Source organism: Protopterus annectens, chromosome 1.part1 (genome assembly GCF_019279795.1).
Source record: "Protopterus annectens isolate FY-2018-M chromosome 1.part1, PAN1.0, whole genome shotgun sequence".
Classification (NCBI taxonomy): domain Eukaryota; kingdom Metazoa; phylum Chordata; order Ceratodontiformes; family Protopteridae; genus Protopterus; species Protopterus annectens.
In genome coordinates, this window is record NC_056726.1 from 1,128,093,914 (window position 1) to 1,128,113,681 (window position 19,768).

Sequence of the window (19,768 nt, forward strand, 5' to 3'; positions counted from 1 at the left end):
TTGCAAATGGAAGAAATGTACTAAATGGGCCTTGAATAAAGGGCTTGACCCCTTTGCTGCTGATATCCAAGATGTCCTAGATTTCATAAATACTCTTTTTCAGTCTGGTTCCTCTGCTTCTATGATAAAGGTTCATCTAGCAGCAATTTTGAATTTTCATTCAGGTTGGAATAATTCTTCAATAATGTCTCACAAACTTTGTAAAGCCTTCTTGAAGGGGCTCTTCCTACTAAAACCACCTTTTAAAGAACCAATTCCCCCATGGGATCTAACTACTGTCCTTCAAGCTCTAACCAAGGCCCCTTTTGAACCATCAGCATCTTGTCATTTGAAGTACTTATCCTGGAAGACTGTATTTTGGCAGCAATTACTTCTGCAAGAAGGGTTTCCAAATTGCAAGCCCTATCATGCAGATCACCCTACCTGATCTTTCATAAGGACAGAGTGGCACTGAGAACAAATCCCTACTTTCTACCCAAGGTAGTCTCTGAATCCAATAGTAATCGGTCCTTACAGTTACCAACTTTTTTCCCTAATGTTTCCAACAAGGGAGAATATGCACTTCATTTACTAGATGTGCACAGACAGTTATGTTTTTATCTTGACAGAACAAAAGAATATCGAAAATCAGATCAGTTATTTGTAGCCTTTTCACTCCTCCATATGGGCTATTCAGTTACTAAGGTTACTTTAGCTAAATGACTGACAGACTGCATCACATTCATTTATCAATCTCAAGGATTTCAACTTCCCAAAATAGTTCAAGCCCAGTCAACAAGACCTGTTGCAACGTCAGCAGTTTTTCATTCCAGAGGTTCTCTAGATGATATCTGTGCAGCAGCCACATGGTCTTCTCATCATACCTTCATCTCCCATTACAAATTAAACCTGGTCTCGAGGAGTCGAGCATCCTTTGGCTCTATGCTGCTTCAGAATATTCTTCCATGAGTCCTCCCAAGGCTAAAGTAGCTGAGGATTCTGTCCCACTGTCAAGGATTAGAGGAAGATTAACAACATCAGATAAAGAAGTTATGTCTTACCATAACATTCCATCTGTGTTGTTCATCTTCACCAATTCTTGACATACCCACCTGCCTTCCCCCATCCTAAGACTCTTAGTGGATCTGTTTAGTCCTGATCTAGTTTCTTATTAAGGACTCATATATGGCATTGTCTCTATTTTAGCTATATTAAACCATTCTATTTTCTGCTACATATACTGTCATATGGCAAACTTGATCTGAGGTAATCTCTGTGAGGAGCATTATGGGTAGAGCCTGGCTCAAGAGTTTGGAGAGCACGAGCTGAAAGATATGGCTGAGTTGGTTCCTAGGGTTTGGAAACAAACCCACCGTCAAGGATTGGTGAAGATGAACAACACAGATGGAACGTTGTGGTAAGACATAACTTCTTTTTTGAGCACAAATTTTATACTTCATTTGAGCCTTTACTAGCAATTTTTGTAATATCATCCTCCATGAAAAGTCCTGTAACTCGGGCAGATTTTGAAGATTTTGAAATGTACTATGCCTATATATAGTACTAAGCTTAACAGACCCTGGCTACAGTTAGATACTGCTATGATAATAATATTTATCCATAACCAATTTATATAATAAATTCCTATGTGTTTCTGTAAGTCAGACAATAGATGGCAGGAAACACACTGTAAAACGTATTCATGCATGAGATGTGTTTCATGACTACGTTTAATATGGGGCAAACTTTCTCATGCTAATCTGTATATATATTTTTTCAGAACAGTAACCCCAGCATAATTTTTTGTGGTTCATAAACTTCCAACAAAATCCATATCATATTTAAGGAACCCATAAAAACTATGAGATTAATTAAACCGAGACTTCTAGCCTCAACTTTACTATAAATTACATTATGTCTGATAGGACTCAGTCTCAAACCTCAAAAAAGGAGAAGAAAATGTCTAACAATTTTTCTTTTCTAAAAGGACATGGAGATAATGTTGCTTATACATGCCAATTTCCTAAAATCCTATTATGTAAAACATACAATTTCTTTGTAAATGACATTTAAAATGACTGCAAGATTTCAGTTGTTTTTTAACCAAACATAAAATAGCATCCCATTGTTCCATATAGGAAGTTTCATTACCAGAAAAATACCCCTAATAAATGTATTTGTGATGTTACAAACTTAGAACAATCGCATGATGTAGTCTATCAAAACCAACACATTTAGGTAGGTTAAAAGATAAAACTGAAAAAAAGATAACTGTTGGACTACCACAGCAACCTTTAGCAATCAATATTCAGATATTAGCTCAATACTGGCTCGTGACTGTATCCCTATCCCATCATGCTCTAGTGAAGCTCCCCAGATCTCATTTGCCGCAAATCAGATCGGAGGCTTCCATCTTGGCTCTGGCTAAGTGAACCAATCTTTATTACCATTATTATCCTTTCTTTCTCTAAAAATATCTTGTTCTACTTTAAAATAAGTTAGTGTTTACTCTTCTTGTAGGTATTGTGGTTAGTTAGTTAGGAATATTCGTTGCTGTGTTGTTGCTTCTGGACGTTGTTTTTTTCGTTGGGTCTTGTCTCTCCCTATCCCAGTTAATTTTTCCTACAATTACTGTTGTTAGAGAAAATAGAAAGGTGTCAGCCCGTTTAAGTTAAGGGGCTGCTTTTGCCTGTTTTATTTAGAGGGCATCTTGTTATTTGTTTATTGTTAATAGTTTTTCCTACTGCTTAAATAAAAGGGGCATCAGACCGTTAAAGTTAGAGGGCTGCCGCTGCCCGTTTTTAGTTAGAGGGCAACCTGACTTCTTTTCTTCCTCTCTTGCTTGAAGTTTCTTAAAAAAAAGTTTTGTTTGATATTTTATATATCATACTGTAGGGATTTAGTACTTTGTTGTTGTAGTTATTGTTTTGCTCTTATGTGTGTGTGGACTCTGATTTTAAACATGTCCAAGGAGCATAAGGAAACTAAGCCTTTGGGCTTTAAAAAGTGTAGTAAGTGCAGCCAGAAAAGTTGATAATGGACTCCCATACTGTTTGTGTGTATTGCTTGGGAGCAGTACATCTTCAGGAATCATGTTTGATATGTCACTCATTCAGCTCTAGAGTGCTACTAGAGTGAAAAAAAAAGCTAATTGTGAGAGGCTTATTGAAGACCCCTTCCAGAAAGCTATAGAAACAGGTCCGGGCACTTCAGGATCAGTGAAATCGCTTTCATCTAAATCAGACAAATCCACTAAAAGATCTTCTCCCTCTTCTGGGCAGTCAGAGCATGTTAAAAAATTAAGCAAAATTGTATCTCTGGCTCCGACTGTTTCAGAGCCGACAAAATATGCTTCATCAGCGCCAGCTGTTTCCGTGCCTATGGAAACAAACTCAGGAGCCAGTCCCCAGAATTGGAGCCAGTTAGTCATGTTCTGAGGTCACCTATTTTGCAGTCAGTCAGATCCCCTACTCTCTCCTCTAAGTCCTCCAGGAGTATTTCGGAAGATGATGTGAATAGAGAGTTGCTTAGGCTTCTAAAGACACTGGCACTGGCCAAACTCCTTTCTGCTCCAGCCCACAGGGATTCAGAGCCAGCCAAGACTACCCCACCAACAGCGATTCCTCCTCTGAGCTGACCCGGGACCTCGAGGCCGGAATGTTTGGAACTGACTGTTGTGGAACCATCAGTGCTGAGAACCATACTTTTATCTTTGGAACTGACGTCTGCTCTGACATCCTAAGTCCCATCTGAGGAGTCTAGGAGCTGATGCTCTCCGGTCAGGTCCGGGGATGGGATTCGGATCGGACATTTGTCGGATCCAAACTTACCTCTCAGGGCTTTGGCCAGGATGAGCTCAGCTCCTACATCGGCTTCAGAGTCAACCCCCTTGGTTCTGAGGATTTCTTCTGGCTCTTCAGAGTCGGAGGTGTCTTCAGATCAGGGGGGGGCTTTCGAGCTGATGAGGAGGGTGCTGTCTCCACAGACAGCTTCACTCAGGGGTTCCGACATTCCTTCCCCTAAGGCACCAGCTTCGGTCTCTGCACCAAACCATCCACAGACCAGAAGAGACCCTAGGCCTCAGAGTACCCCATCGGGCAAACCCCTCTCTTCTGAAACCTCTTCAGAATACACTTCTGAAGAGGTCCCTTGTAAGAAACTCTGCAAGAGGAAGCATATGGACTTCCCAGAGGAGTCAGTCACCTCAGTCACAGACCTTGATGAGTCGGAAGGGTCCCCACAGTTGCTTCTGAGGATGTCTCCTTCGCAGACATCCTATAAATCCTTAAGCAGAGAGCTGGATGGAAGCCCATCATCCCTTCATCCCTTCTGATGAGTCTGTTTACCTGAAGGCCTTTGGGTTTCACCCTTCAGCCACTTGGGTGTCTCCACCTTTCAAAGAACTTATGGAACTAGTTAGTCAAAAGGCATGGGAGTCTCCAGAGGCAGTGGAGCCTGTCCCTAGGAGGCCAAATAAGTTCATCACAGCCTCTTCAGAGAAAGACTTCCTGACCAAGGGTATCCCTGTAGATGATATGGTGGTGCAGCAGCCATCAAAAAGGAAATTTCTGAAACATCCTCATCTGTCCATCCACTGAACAAGGAGTCTCATATGATGGACAGATATGGGAAGCAAATGTTTGCCTCAACGACTTGCATTCAGATCGTTGAACTATCTGACATATTTTACAAGGCTACAAAGAGATCTCCTAAAGGTGCTAGGAGATACTCTCCAAGGTACAGTAGCTGCAGGGGTGTCAGACAAGGTTTCCTCTCAGGTCTCCACCTTAAATTATGTGGTCAACTCCTCCATGAGGCTCATTTCTTATGCAGTAGATGGAGCAAGCAGAGCAGTGGGTTCAGAAATTTCCCTAAGGAGACATTTCTGGATGCACTTATGCGACTTTGCAGAACCTTTCAAATCTTCCTTTACTAATACCCCATTCGATGGCTCATCCTTGTTAAGGCCAAAAGTTAAGGAGATGCTAAGCAGGTGTGAACAAGAAGGAAAGACTCTCTCTGCCATAGGAGTCTGTTTTTCCGTAGCTTCTAGACCTTATCCAAAAGGCCAGAAGGTGGAAGATGTGGTTCTGTAAATCCCAGAGAGTTTTTCAGGACACACGTGGTGACTCTTCCCCTAGGGGCAGAGGGGAAAGTACAAATGGAAGACACCGGCAACACGCCAAAGGGGGTCCGCAAAACCAGGGCAACAGGGATTCTTTCCGTGGTAGGCTCTTTCAGTGCTCCTGAAGGGATTCCTGTCTGTCCATCTCTGGAGGCAGTCGGGGGTTGATTATCTTTGTACCTAAAAGCCTGGCTGGAAATAAAAGACAAGTGGCTGCAAAGTATCATATCCAGAGGATACTCCATACCATTTTCTCTTCCCACCTCAAACATAAAGAAAACTCTGGACGTTCTACCCAAAGGGATCAAGCAACTCTAGAAATTCAAAAGTTGCTAGACTAATTTGGGATCTTAAAAGATTAATCGAATCATTTAAAAAGACCAAGTTCCAGATGGTAACACTGCAATCGATTCTTCCCTTTTTGGGAAAAGACAATTGGATGTGCTCTATAGACCTCCAGGATGCATACTACCACATAAAGTTGGACAGGCCATCCAGGAGTCATGTGCACTTCCGGCTGGGAGCCAGTCATTACCAGTTTCGAGCTCTGCCCTTTGGTCTCACTACAGCCCCTAGAGTGTTCACCAAGTACATGGCAGTAGTCACGGCTCACCAGAGACATCTTGGATTCCGAGTGTTTCCATATCTAGACGACTGGCTATTAACTACCACTACCAAGCATCTACTACTGGAATCAAGAGACACCACTCTCTCTCTCTGCTCTCACCTAGGAATCACAATAAATTATGAAAAATCTGCCTTCTTGCCATCGCAACATATTGTTTTTATAGGAGCAGATCTAGACGCAATACATATGATGGCAAAACTTCCTGCAGAAAGAGTCTTAGTTCTGAGACAGCAAATCTCCCACATTCTCTCCAAAACAAGAGTACAGGCAAGGACAGTTTTGAAAGTCCTGGGAACCATGGCAGCAGCAATACGTTTAGTTCCACTAGCACGCATGCACATGAGAATTCTGCAGTGGCTACTATTCACCCAGTGGTCTTTGCAGGAACTACTCATGTCTCATCAAATTCTATTAACAGAGTCCTGCAAGAAGGACTTTTGCTGGTGGCTTCACTCCAATCACATGACATCGGGTCAACCCTTTCTTTCCCTACAGCCTGTGGCTACAGTGACCATGGACACGACCCAGATAGGGTGGGGGGCATTATCTGGGAAGGACAGTCCAAGGCACTTGACAGGATCACGAGGCCCATTTGCACATGAATGTCCTAGAGATGAGAGCAGTGCTTTTGACATTGCAGGCACTCCAAAACTCTCTCCCACTGGATACAATTGCAATACAGACAGACAACATGTCGGTTGTCTGGTACATAAACAAACAAGGAGGGACCAGGTCTTACCCCCTTTGTCAAGAGGCCCTCAGAGTATGGCAGTGGGCGATCTCTTCCCAACGCTTTCTGATAGCAATGCACATCCTGGGCAAATCCAACGTGATAGCAGACAAACTCAGTAGAACAATTCTCTTGCCTCATGAGTGGGCCCTAAAACAAGAGGTAGTGGTGATGATCTTTCAAAAATGGGGCCAGTCTTGCTGCGACCTTTTCACCACGTCCATGAATACCAAATGCAGCAGCTATTTTGCCCTGATCCCCCCTGCGGGAGAGTCACCAAGGGATGCACTTGTACATGATTGGCCCTCAGGACTTCTTTATGCCTTCCCTCCCTTTCCTCTAATACCCAAGGTTCTCCAGAAAGCCAGCTCATTGGGAAGCAAGCTGATTCTCATTGTCCCATACTGGCCTCGTGAGATTTGGTTCCCCTTCCTTTGGCCTCATCTTCAGGAGGAGCCATGGGCTCTGGATTCAGTTCCAGACTTTCTGACTCATACATCTGGAACACTCCACCCTTGTCTTCAAACCCTCAAATTGACAGCTTGGCTGCTCCATTTCCAATTATAGCCAGGCTTCCTAATCTCCATCATTCGGTCAAACATATCTTGATCTCTTCTCATAAGGCCTCAACGAGAAAATTATATATTAGTAAATGGAAAAAGTTTTCTTCCTGAGCATTGACAAAAAATATTGACCGTTTTCTGCTCCTATAATTTCTATTCTCTAATTTCTGGCAAAACTATTTAATGAAGTCGCAGCTGCAACTACCATTCGTGTACAGTTAGCAGCAGTATCTAATTTCCATATAAGCGATTTCGCCCCTAACTTGATGTCCCACAAGCTATGCAAAACCTTCCTGAAAGGTACTAATTTGTTAAGACCACCCATAAAAACATGGATTCCTATTACGTTATCAAAAGATAATGTAATCAAACGTCCAAAACATCGAAAAGGCCGCATTTCGAAATCGCAGTACAATGAAGATTGGGATATTTGCCCTTTCCTCACTGTAGTGCGATCTCGGAGTTGGAATATATATTTAGCAGGGGGTGGGGGGTGCAGCCCCCCACAATAAAAGTTTTGAAATGCGGCCATTTCAGTGTTTTGGCTGTTCGATTACGTTATCTTTCGATAATGTAATATAAACCCTAAAAACACCCCTACCACCATGGAACCTAAACTTTGTTCTGTCCTGTTTGATCCTTCCCCCATTTGAACCTGCGTCATCAAGTGATCTAAAATTTTTAACGTGGAAAATAAGTATGTTGATTGCCATCACTTCTGCTAGAAGTGTTTCAGAACTGCAAGCATTATCGAGCAAGCCACCATATATGCTTTTTCACAAAGATAGAGTATCCCTTCAAACAAACCCATCCTTCCTGCCAAAAGTATGCTCAGAGTCTAAACTAAATCAGTCCATAGAGTTACCATTTTTTTTCCCAAACCATGGCAACAAGTAAGAATATAAACTTCACCAACTGGATGTACATAGATAATTACGCTTCTACTTACATAGGACAAAGGATTTCAGGAAATCTGATCGGTTATTTGCATCATTTTCAGAAGTAAAGAAAGGTGCCCCTATATCTAAGATCACACTTTCAAAATGGCTCTTAGATTGTATTACCTTTATATATAATTCTAATAACAAAGTTCTCCCATTTAAAGTCAAAGGTCATTCTACAAGAGCCATGGCAACCTCTTCTGCCTTTCGAGCTAGACTGCCACTTAATAGCATTTGGGCTGCTGAGACTTGGGTAAAGCCTCATACCTTTATCACTCATTACAAAGTAGATTTGACCTTCATGGACAGGATCTCCTTTGGGTCCACCATCCTGAAGAATATACTCCCGTGAGTCACCCAAGAAATATGGTGCTAGGGACACTGTCCCAACCAGTAAGAATAAAGGTGAGATAGGACAACATAACATAAAGAAGTTATGTACTCACCATAACATTCAATATTTGTTGTCCATCTTGCCTTCATTCTTACGTCCCACCCTCCTTCCTGCTACCTATGACTCTTGGAGAACAAAGAGGGCAAAGAGGTTCCTTCTTTGGCAAGTGTGTCTCTCACCTTCATTATCTTCATAAGATGTATTGATAGTACCTTAGGTACCTATGGTTATCAGCAAACAAGATCTGGGGAGCTTCACGAGAGCATGATGGGATAGGGATATAGCCATGAGCCAGTGGAAGACCTCGAGCTTTAGCATATGGCCGAGTCAGAACCGAGGATCGGTTCCGAACCCAATCAGTAAGAATGAAGGTGAGATGGACAACAAACATGGAATGATATGGTGAGTAATAACTTACTTTTTTTACTCTGTTAGATTAATTGCAGAGTTTATTTAAGACCCTTTAAGGTTATTGCATGCAAATATGCTTCTCATTCGTCATATTAACTACTGTCCATGATATCAAGCTAAATGAAAGTTGCTATTGCAGTTCAGTTGCCTGATGGCCAGGCGATAGAAGCTTCTGCTAAACCTGGATGTTTTGCAACTTATGCTACTATAATGCTTTCCAGATGTTAGGTGCAGGAACAGTCCATATGTAGGGCGAGTACAGGCTATGACTATTTTCCTGGCTCTGTTGGGCCAATGAGACTGGTGCAAGTCTTGAATAGATGGTAGAGTGGGCCTGGTAATTGTTTCTGCTGCTTTCACCCGTCTTTGGGGGGACTTGTGGTCTGTGGTGGAGTGGTTGCCATACCAAGCTGTAAACCTGTTTGTCAGGATGCTCTCAATTGTGCCCCTGTAGAAGGTCATGAGAACAGGGGCAGGTTGATTTGCTGCTCTTAACCTTTGTAGAAAGTGTAGGCGTTACTGTGCTTTCTTGACAATGGCATTTGTGTTCACAGACCAAGACAAGTCTTCTGAGATGTGCACCCCAAAAAACCTGGTGCTTTTTTCCCTCTACACTGTTTCCCAATTGATTGTGAGTGGAGAATGTTTCTTATGGTTTCTTCTGAATACACGATTACCTCCTTGGTCTTAATCACACTGAGTGCCAGATTGTTGTTACCACACCAAGTTATCAGTTGTCTCACCTCCTCTGTATAGGTTGTTTCCTCCTCATTGCTGATGAAACCCACTGTGGTATCATCTGCAAACTTGATTATATGGTTGGAGCTGTACTTGGCAGCACAGTTGTACATTAGCAAAGTGAATAGCAGAGGGCTTAGAACACAGCCTTGAGGTACACCAGTGCTCAAGGTGATACTCTTTGAGGTGAACTTAAATGAAGATGCTTGCATCAGTGCACTTTCAGAATGCTACCAGTAAGTCCTCTATTATGATTTTGTTTCTTGCCACAACTCTTTCTCTATAGTACAAAAAATAATAGAATATTTAGCCTTGAAAACTTCCCACCATGCAGTTCACGTACCAAAACAATCTCTCTTAGAAAATTGTTGTCCCCAGAAATCAGTTCAAACCTTACTCCAAAACTCAGAACCACAGAGGTGATAATAGACTTTAGACCTTATACTATTCTATATTTTGGAAACAATGTTATATAACATCTCTTCTTAAATCAGGAACCCCAGTAGTAAACACAAGACCTGATACTGTTCTATTTGCTATATATAGGATATTAAAAAATATATACATAAGCCACATTTTAATTACTTAATGTTAAATAACCCACTATCCCCCACTTAGCATGACACAATACTGAAACCACCCTGGTGACTTTCAGAAACACTGTTTAAAAAAGCATAGCTCTATCAAATTTTTGAGCTATCAAAAGCATTTGACACAGTCAGGGGTTCATTAACAGGCCTGGCATGAACTATAATCTGCTCTCTCAATATGTTATTTTGCAATTCAGAAACAAGCAAATCATGATGTAGAAAGACCATTTACATGTCTCTGAATCACAGTTAACTACCAGAAAATGCAGATCAGCACTTCCCATGGTGGTTAACTGTAGCGTCCGCATCGTGTAGTCAAAGCATCCATTCTCCTTCAGTCACTCTCCTATATGAGCACACATACACACAAACCGCATATACTACAGTCCCCATACATTTCTCAACGTTATCTACAAGTCCCCAATGTCTCCATGGGTTGCATTATCTCACTGCATTTCCTATCTCTGGTGTATAGTGTTTCCCCATCCCCGAGTCTTGTACTGATTTAAGTGCCATTATGGCAAAAGAGTAATACTCCCTGCTGTCTACTGTTCCACCACCCTAGCTCACTGTACTGGTTTAATTGACTTTAGGGCACACATTATATACACATAGTGCAGTTATCCCTAATGGCTAGTATTTCCCTCACCTGATGTTGTAAATTATTCTCATTAGACTAGGAGTGTGTTGAGGTATGACAGTCACCTTAACCCACCCTACACTTGCACACAAATACACATCAAACACATGCAGACACACACACACACACACACACACACACACACACACACACACACACACACACACACACACACAAACACACACACACCTCCTACTGGCCCAATCATAATCATCCATTCATACACACACACACACACACACACACACACACACACACACACACACACACACACACACAGACACACACAAGCACATCTACTTCAGCCCTTCACTACTTCCTTATGTTGTCTCCCAGATGGACAGAAAGACAGACAGACAGGCACACACACACACACACACACACACACACACACACACACACACACACACACACACACACACACACACACACACACACACACACACACACACTCACTCAGGCATGTAGCCCTTCGTATACATTAATTCACCCACCGTCTGACCCTACCTAAACACTAAAATCCGCATTACTTACATCTTCTGTAGTGACTGAACATAGCCTTTTGGCATGTTCACTAGTAGATGTATTAGGGATGGCCATGCTAATCAACATGGCTGAGCACGTTTATGAATTACTTGGCACATAGATGTTTTCCTGGAGATGGTTCTGGGGAGAGGACATGGTTAATTGTCATATGCCTCTTCGGCAGACAGCCCCATTTGCATGTTGCCCAACCTCAGAAACACCTTAACTTGGTGCTGTACATCTTAATGCTAAAACACCATGTTAAGGGTGGTTTCTGAATTACAAAAGGTTAACATGAGGTGTACATGAAGTGTACACCTCACAGTAGCTTTTATGAATTCCCTATACAGTCTCACATGAATTAATGCTAACAATGGATTAGCAGTTACCACAATAGTTCTCAAAAATATACTGGCTCAGCCAACAAAATCATCTAAGTCTCAGCCATCTCAATTTAGCTTACAAAATTGTCTATAAACCTAACAAATGCCCTGCCATTCACAAATTTATTTAAACATATAACCTTCCTAAGATCTCAAGAGAAATGGCTATTTATCATAATCAAATCAACAGTCAGTCAGGTGACTCACTACATTCAGCCTGTATATCTAAAGGAATATACTGCGTATAGAAGTCATAACTGATGTTAAAATTAAATGTCCTTTATGCAAACATTTATGAACTACACCTTTAACTTTCACAGCTATCCTGTCACTTACTACAATGCTGTCTAACCAACTGATGATATACATGAACTTGCTAAACTAATTGAAAATGAAATTTAAGCAGGAATATTGTAGAATCCTTAAGTAAACCATGTCTTATTTCAGGGTTGGAATTAGGCCAATGAGACCTATTTGGCTCAACAGAGCCCGACTCCCTCAGTGGGCCCAGCACTTAGTATAACTGGATTATTATGCCTTATGTGGCCAAGAGATTTGTCTGAGAGACAGTACAGCAGAGTTTATTTCTTACTGACTTTCTTCGTCTCATAGTAGTTAAAAATATTAGTAGTGGAGCAGACGTTTCCTGCCATGTATTGAACTATTGGCTGCTCCAGAATTATTGGTAACAGCAGCTTCACCCCTTTTGTGTGATTCAGAGGTCAATGCAGTTGCTGAGTGCTCAGCAGGGTTTTCATCCTCAAACTGGTCAGATTAACCATCGATAGTTTACTTCTGTTTTATCGTCTTATGACACAATATAAACAATAAATGAATATACAGGGTTATGAGCAGGTCACTGATCATAACCAGTCATAACTGGCTTATTATGTGTTTTTGACAAAGATGCCAAGAAATTCACTACTATAGTGAAGCATTTTGAGACCAAATCTCTATTTTGGGAACCCATAACATAGAAGATTATGAGTGGGCCACTGATCAAAACCTGCTTATTATGTGTTTGAGACATGGAGGCCCGGAAATTCACCTTGAGAGCAAAGCTCAAGAGGTGAATCTTGGCATCTATGCTGAGAACATATATATGATTGGGCAAACTAACACATTTCTTTGTAGTGCATGGAACTTCATGTGCTTCATGTGCTACTAGTTACAGAAAAAAAGAGCTAAGTGTTTTGCCATCTTTCAGAACCCTTAGCAAGCACTGTCAGGAAGACAGTGTAATGCACTTTCTTATGTTACTGAAAGTCAGGAGGGACACATTACTGACACAGACAACATGCAGAAACTATATCTATATATATATATATATATATATATATATATATATAGATATATCTTATTCTAACTCTGTCATTTGTTGGTCAGTACTGGCAGATTTGACTGCCTACGTTATACCCGATATTAGCAAATTAAGGAAGGGGGTGCTTGACAGTTGTTAAGATTGGGTGTCATGCTATAGAAGTGCTTAATTGATTTGTCTTTTTGTGGATATTGGAGCATAATCACCATGCTTCATGTACTACATATTGTTTTAGAGTTAAGACTCATTAACAATATATATTCATGATACTTAATTTGAAATTGTCATAAGTCCAGGAAGCCAGCATGGATAGGAGTGGATGAATTGAGGGGCCCCACCAAAATGTTCCAGATTGGCCCCTGCAATTGCTAAGGCTGTCCCTGTCTGATCTTTTCAACATTGTAAATAGTTTGTCCTGACTATCCATGTTTTCAGCATTGAGAATTGGTCATACTGACTAAGTAACATAGCCATTGGTAATGTAGTAAACTGATATTTCTGAAAAATTAAGTTGCATACTTTGATCATAGGATCATAGAAGGTTACTAGGCTAATGGCCCTGGGGCCCTGACAAGCCTAGCCAAGAGTTTATCCCCAAAAAGAAACCTCAGTCAGCACCTATCTCCCCTGTCAGTGTGGGACACAGGTGGAATCCCTAGGACAAATTTGTGGTTTCCCATCCACTCATCAAGATTGCGCTTGAAGAGGGTCAGAGGGTGCTCTGTTTGATGTGTATGGGAAGTCTATTTCAGAGATGAGGCAGCCTCTGGGAGACCATCCTTTCTCTCCAGAAAGTTTTGTTGATGTCACATATTAGATTCAGGCATTTTGTGCTGGTAGTGCGTGAGGAGGTAGACTTATGGGTATGGGCATCTCTAGTAGGCAGGGTCCAAGATTGCCTTGTAGGCGAGACACAGGTCACCCCCTAACCAGTCTGTACGATACCGAGTAGAGTGATCGTGATTTGAGCCTGTCTGCATAGGACAGGTGTTGGAGGCCATGGATTCTCTTTGTGAGGTATTTCAATGGCCTTTTCAGTTTGTGCAGATGTTTGGAGAGGTACATCCCAAATGGAGCATTATACTCAATTATTGGAATAATGAGGGAGGAGTATAGAGAGGTAATCACCGCCTTTTTTCTGGATTCAATCCCTTTACTTATGAGATGAACCAGGTAAAAGGGTTTTCTGACCACTGCTGCTACATGGTGGTCAAATGTGAGGTTGTTATCAACCTGAGTGCCAAGGTCTGTCACCCTAGGTTGTGTGCTTAGGGGTTTTCCATTGATACGGTAATCAGTAGAGTTCGTATTTTTGCTAAATGGTATGATGATACATTTGTTTGCATTTAGCTTAAAGGCCATGACTTTGGCACCAGTCACTAGTTGCTGTGAGACCCTATTGCAGTATGTTAACATCATTTGAGGAGTTCTGTCAGCGAGCCAGTTGGCCACCCACCTGATGAGTTAGGGATTTACGCCAAGTTGTGTTAGCTTTTCGATGATGCTAGAGTGGGGGATTGTGTCAAAGGCCTTGACCAAGTCAAGATAAGCTGTATGTACTCACTTTCCCTCATGAAGGGCCTTGATGACAGTCTCAAAGAAGTCAACCAGGTTCAACAGGCAAGATCTGCCATTTACGAATCCGAATTAGGTGGGGTCAAGTGCTTGGAGATTGCTATGTCCTTGTTTATGAGATCCATAATAATACGCTCCATGGCTTTACAGATCAGACTTGTCAAGCTAATGGGGTGATAGTTTCCAGGGTCAGTAGTCGCACCACCTTTGTGCAAGGAGATGACAATGGCAGTTCTCCACTCTGCTGGAATGAAGCCTGTACTTAGGCTGTGGTTGAATAGGGTGCTCAATGATGAAGCCAGTTCTTTCTGGAGCTGGTGCCTGATTTAAATTCTATTGTGAAATTGGGTTTGTTATTGCATAACCTTAAGTGCTTACTGTGATGATTCTTATTTATTAGAAATCATTGTATTTTTCCTGCTAATTGTAACTTCGTGGATCTTATCTCTCCTGGCTTCTACTGACAAGGGGCCTTTTTTTAGGCTCAGTCAGCATAGCCCAGTCAACAAAGGAATTACATTTTGTGTCTTTCCGCTTTTTCCCGTTTAGGGGTCGCCACAGCGGAACTCTGGTCCACAAAGGAATTAAATAAATACATTAATAAAATAAATAATATTTCCATACCGTATCTTGCACATCAACCATTCGCACTTAGTACAGCATGTCTTTCATAATTTGTTTCAACTACAAAATACAACTTTATTTGTCTTACTGTCTGCAAACTCTGAAATGTCTTCCTAAAGGCTGTAATAATGACAGTGTAGTGCATGGACAGCAGTGGTTATGTGCCAATATTCAGAAAAACACAAACCATTTAAGTGCTGGAGTGGAGTGCGACCCATCCTTAACAATTGTTAAGCACCTGTTGCTAAAATGCTTAAGGTTGTGTCTAGCGCCAGGCAGTAAAATGAGCTAGTACTGTCCAAAAAATGACAGAGGCAGAACAAAAGATTTGTTTCTGCCTGCTCTTCAAACAAGTGACATGTCCCCAACTTCCTCAAATAAACTTGGTAAATAAAGTAACAGGATTTGTAAGCAACCATTTTCTGAAGGATATGAACTCTGAAACCCAAATGTATGCCATTATTTAGTGACTTCCGTCCTCAGTGGTTTGTCTGAAAACCACAGATTTTATGAGGAACAGATCAAAAATATGAAGCAATAATCTGGGTGTCCTGGAAAGATCTAGACACTTGAGAGACATAAAAAGTTTAAAAGCCTACGTTTGTGCTTGTTAACTAGTCTAGTCCTGATACAGATTTGCTGTATCCAGGACTGTTTGTAAGCTTCTGAGCCCCCCAAGCCTTCTGTGTTGGAGGGAAGCCTTCTAGCTTATCAGTGGGAATGGTAAGCACTAGGTAGCATCTACCACAAGAGGAGTGGTTACTGGCCCAAAAATTGTAGTTTATTGAACGTTTGGGCAATTTTTCCATCCCGTTCAACTTTCTGGTTTAAAAGCCTGCGTTTTCATGAGTTTGCGCTTGTTTAAGCTCCGCTCAGCGGCACTGAGCTGAGGTAAACTATTACTGGTGCCAGAAAGTCTGCTCTTCAGTTTTTCCCTTAGATCTTGCTAGTTCTTTCTCTATTGCACATCAAATAGCCTAATCGCTTTGCACTTCAACAGGTTTTTGTAGCAATTATTGTAGCACACCCAAGAGCCATCAGCACCATTTGCTCTTCATGGAAATAGCTCCAGTATTTAGTAGTTATGACACCATTCCTGGCATGATTAAAGGGCAGTTCCCTGTGCTTTCTCCTATTAACCTGGTGCACCTGGGCATTCTGAGGCAGTATAGCAACTAAAGGGGAAGAGACTACAGACCCTGGGAATTATCGACCCATTAGCCTGAAGAGTCTGATATGTAAAGCTATGAAGTACATCATCATGGACCTGATTAAAAAAGATATATGAAATCTCCAAACTCTGGACCCCACGCAGTTTGGCTTTGTGAAAGGGAGATCATGCCTGCTCAACCTGGTTGACTTCTTTGAGTCATTCACAAGGGCTATGGATGAAGATAAGGTAGTGCATAGAGCCTTCCTTGATCTGGTCAAGGCCTTTAATACCATTCCTCACTCAGGAATTATTGATAAACTCACCAAACTAGGCATCAACTCCAGTATCACTAGGTGGGTTGAAAATTGGCTCACAGATAGAACACTGTGTGAAAGAGTGAACTCCAAGTCAGACTGCTGACCAGTCACGAGTGGAGTCCCATAGGGATTGGTCCTCGGTCCTCTCCTGTTTGGCATCTACTTCTCAGATGTCCAGGCCAACACAAAGGGACTCTGGCTGACCAAGTTCGCAGATGATTGCAAGCTAGAAGCCATTATTAACTCCCCAAGTGATGCAGACATCCTACAGAAAGGTCTCACTGAAACCAATGACTGGTGTTAAAACCATGGCCTTAAGCTTAATGCCAAAAAATGCGTCATCATTCCCTTTGGTAAAAACTTAGCTCCCGCTAACTACCACATCAGTGGGAGCCTTCTTTACACTGAAGGCGTTATAAGAGATCTGGGTACGCAGGTTGACAGCAATCTCTCCTTCGACTACCACATTGTCACTGTGGTCAGAATTCCTTCTATGTGGCACATCTCACTACCAAGGGTTTTGCATCCAGGAAGAAAGAGGTAATCATCTCTCTCTCTGCTCTTCCCTCATTAGACCAATCAATCATTGAGTGTAATGCCCCATTTGGCATATACAGTACCTAATTAGACACCTGCAACAGCTGGATAGGCCACAGAAGTACCTTACAAAGAGGGTCCTTGACATTAAACACATGTTCTACATGGAGACACTCTAAAAACTCCAACTATTCTCTGTCTCATATCGCCTACTTAGAGGCGATCTCTGCTTGACTTACAAAGCCATGTCTGACCCAGCTGTGTTAGAAATGCTACATCTAAAGAAATCCCAATCCCTCCATACCACACATTCCAGAGACCTCAACCTCAATACCGCAATCGACAGAACATGCTGGAGGGACAGGTTCTTCACCCAGAGACTGACCATGCTCTGGCATAGACTTCTCATACATGTCAAGCAGAGCACCTCGCTGTCCCTCTTCAAGAGAAATCTTGATGAGTGGATGTGTAATAGAAAGTTCACCCTGGGGATCACTCCATTGGCTCTACTTGATAGAGGCACTGGTAACTAATGTCAGATGGCATGATGCCAGGGCACTTCTATGGGCTAGTCTTGTAAAGGGTCCAAGGCCATTAGCCTAGTACACACCAATGAACCTATGTAAAAGTAAATGACTGCTTTATACTGACTTTCTGACACTGCTAACTGTTCCATTGCTTTGAAAAGCCGGCAAAACACTTACTGATGTTTTTTCCAGTAGCTAGTAGTACATGGAGGAGATAAAGCTCTATGCTCTGCAAAGAATTATGATAGTGGCACCAATCACAACCTTAAATTATGTGTTCTTGACATGGATTCCAAGAAATGTACCTCTTCAGCTTCGCACTCAGGGTGAATTTCTTGACATCCATGTCTTGAATACATCATAAGCAGGTTATGATTGGTGAACCTCTCATAAGCCATTTTGGGGGGAGGGGTCTCTTCATATGAATTTAGGTTGCTGTTAAAGAAGAGAGAAATAAACAATAAGGGTAAAAGGATATGAAGATTTTATTCAAAATGTTTTAATGTGTTTATTTATTTTGTCTATCAGGATAGTGCAGTCATCACAATAGACCATTTGCTGGCACAACCCAGGTGAAAAATTTCACAAAAAAATAAAACAACTCATTCACATATAAACTAATCATGGAACTTGGAGAAATGTATAGACAACTGAAAGAAAATGTAGATATTGTTAACAGAGTTGAAAAACAAATGTGATCAATGTTACTAGTTATTTTGAAAGGGAAGGTGAGGTGGGTGAGGAGGGAGTAAGGTGATATGTCCAATGGAAAAGCAGCTGCAGTCACATTTTTGATGGAGGTGTCTTCTGAGTTGTGCTATGAATGTGGAAAAAGAGAAGACTTATTTCAGAAGAGTTGGGACTGATTAACAGAATTTAATTGCAAGAATGGAAAAGGAATGGTGGATGCAGTGCAGTTTAGTTTGGGCTGTTTGTACTAAGGGACTTAAGTGGGAGAGGTTGCAGAGGTTGTAGGATGGTGGTTTTATTATGAAGTTTAGCTGCAACAGGTGGGAAGGCACCTGGTTAAAGTAATTTGAAAAAAAAAGAGAGATCCTGAATACTGCTAGCCTTATTTCTATGCAGAGGGTGATACAGTGGTGTTCCTAAGGGAAGAACTGGAAATGAATCCACGGAGTTTGTTTTCAGTGGAGTGTAGAATGGATGAGTTTGTTTTTAGAGGCAGTGGCTATGATGCGGAGCCTGTGTTCAGTCTGACCAAGGAAAACTCCTTTGCCTATCGCAGCTAGTCTAAAGAGAAAGGGAGAAATTTTCCCAGACCAGAACACATGAGAACTGATATTTTCCTGATGTTTTCAGTGAGGTATTGAAAGTTAAGTGACTGGTATAGCCATAAATCTAAGTATCTAAAGGACATAGTTGTTTCTATTGGGGAATCATTGAGATCTGTGATGTTGAGATTTTTAGGAGTTTTTTCTATTTTTGTGAGGTTCAAAATATTATACTTTTTGTTTTGAGTGGGCTGAGGTGTAGATTATGGTTGTTTAGCTAAGAATTAAGGGAGTGGAGGTCAGACTAAAGGTGGCTTTATGTAGCTGAATGTGAAATTTCAAAGATACCCATATCATCTGCATAAAGATAGAAACTTTGTTGAATATGTCATTGTGCTATTTATTAATGAATGTTTAGTTACTTTATTGTATACTCTTTCAGAGAGCTCATTCTTTAATCTGTTACTGTCTCTTCTTTTTTAAGGTTTGTTACAGATAACAATGGCTTGTTTCATTCATGTATTTTTCTAGATTTTTTGTGATTGCATTATTACTAACATGTTCTGTAATGCAGTGTAATTTTTATTTCATTTTTATTTCTTCAAATTTTTATTGTTTGTTTTTTCCGTGTTAGTTGCCTTTATTCTCTTTTCATCCATACTTTTTTAGTCCTTTCTTTTTTGTTTTCAGTGAAGTTTTTTCCACTGTATTGTTTCAGGCTGTTGTAATAGCAAGTTGTCAGCTATGAAAATTATAAGCTCATAGGTGAATACTAGCCTAACTGACCTGAAGGGCCATTTGATGCCTAGCCAATAACCGTAGATCAGACTCAAAC